Source organism: Crocuta crocuta, unplaced genomic scaffold (assembly GCF_008692635.1).
Source record: "Crocuta crocuta isolate KB4526 unplaced genomic scaffold, BGI_CrCroc_1.0 scaffold709, whole genome shotgun sequence".
Classification (NCBI taxonomy): domain Eukaryota; kingdom Metazoa; phylum Chordata; class Mammalia; order Carnivora; family Hyaenidae; genus Crocuta; species Crocuta crocuta.
In genome coordinates this window covers 1,165,712-1,167,811 of record NW_027530619.1, presented here as the reverse complement: position 1 = coordinate 1,167,811, position 2,100 = coordinate 1,165,712, and positions in this window count along the sequence as shown.

Genomic DNA, 2,100 nt, shown 5'->3' with positions numbered 1-2,100 from the left:
TTTTAGTATTTTTTGAAATATTTAGATGTTCATTCATTTGATGCCTATATTCACACAAGTTATATAACTTCACACACACACACACACACACACACACACACACACACACACACACACAAAACAGTTAAAATAATTAAAGTCAATAACACACTCAAGGGCAAACATTTGTCAGTCACTGTATGTCAGACTCCTATGTATGAGTTATTGCTTATTTATGTACTGCAGCCCGAGGTAGAATTCCTTGAATTATAGCTACCCAAACTAAAAAATTCCAATTGTTTTTGTTATTGGATCATTCTAAGCAATGCAAGCACAGTCAGATTATAACAAAAAACAAAAAGGCCAAGAGCTTCTCAGACCATTCCTCTAACATGTAAGTTGGACGTCTATTCCAAATAAAAAATATTTAAATAATTTTGTGTCAATTGTATATCCTGTTTTATTTTATAAAAATTAATCTCTTATGCCAATGAAATCTTTACTTAGTTTATAATACATAAATGAACTGTCTTAACATTCTACCAAATATTTAAAATTGAATGTGAGAATTATTTCCAATGTATATTTGTTTACTAATTCACAATCTTTGAGATTCTGATTGCTATTAAACCTGCACTGCATTATAATTTGCTAGATTTTTTCAATAGCAATGAATCGTGACAACTCATAAAATACTCTACATTGCCTTGTTTATTTCAAGGACATTTCTCTAATAAAGAACAAAATGAAATCGGCTGAAGACAAGCCAAATTTTAAAGAGAATACTACTTAGTTTTGTGAACTGCATTCCTTGAGTGGCACAAGCAAAATGACTGTCTAGGGTGTGACAAATACAATAAATTAGGAAAAGTGTCTCCGTCTTTAGGATTTCCTACCAAATGGTTTCTTTAATCATTAAATACTGACCTAGTCTAGGAGGGAAGTTAATGAAATCTGGCTGAAAATCTATTGCACTTGACCAACATGGCCTTCACGTCCCCCTCAGATTGACTAAAAACTTTAGACCTGCTTCTTCTTGATTCTTGTTTTCTGACCTCCCTTTTCTTAGAACATTTACTTTAGAAAACTTGTCATTGTCAATCCTTTATCTGTCCCTTTGAGATGTAAATCTTTTTAAAACACCTCTTGTCATGTTTACAACCAAGGACTGTATTTCTCAAGGACTAGAAGCCATCCTTTTGAAATATAAGCTTCATGGAAGGCAGAATACCTGTTCTCAGTTTTCTATAAGAGGACAGGAGTCCAACATTTGGAAGCATCTTAATCCATATTGTAAAACTATCTTCTGTCCAGTCCACCCCCCACTCCAACTCTTAAAATCTCTCTCATTTTTGTTTTGGGGGTAGAGGGTATGTGTGCTCACACTTAGTTCTGGCCTTTCTCTCCTATTACATAGTCCTGAGTAGTCTTCCTTCCTTGTTTAACTTTATCCTGCCCATTTTTTCCTTGACACACTCGAAGACAAAGCTTAACCATGAATATTAGAAAATGAGGAAGGAAAACTTTCGTTAACTTATAATATATAGCATTTTAATTAGGTATAAAAAGCATTTGGGGTTCCTATTGAATAGTAAGCACATTTTCAGTATATGTTTCTGCTTTCCTGTTTACTGAAAATTGCACTAAAATGAAATGTTAAGGTGCAATAAGAAAGAAAATACTAACAATTCAGAGAAGATAGGGACTGGGTCAGAGAGGTGATATTAGTCAACGATTTGTGAGATAATTCATCAGACTTCATGAAGGGTATAAATGAAAGAGGAATGTGTAAAATTCCAAAGATAAGATTCCTGGAATATACTTTGAGCATGCCTAGAGTATATGACAGTCAGTATGCTCATTAGGCCATTGATGGTGCTCAGGGCTCCTATCTGAATTGCCTATAGAAAATTGAGCCAAGAAGCAGGGCTGGACAATGAGAGCTCAAGGAAGGATGTAGAACCAGGCAACTGTGTCATTCTGTTCTCATATTTTTCCCTCCTCCCCTGACAGAACAAAGGCTATTAAGTATCTACTAGCAAAACTAAAATATCTTTTCACTTAACTGAGAAACAAAACCAACCAACTTGCCCAACAAACAAGCAACAATACAAGAAGGTT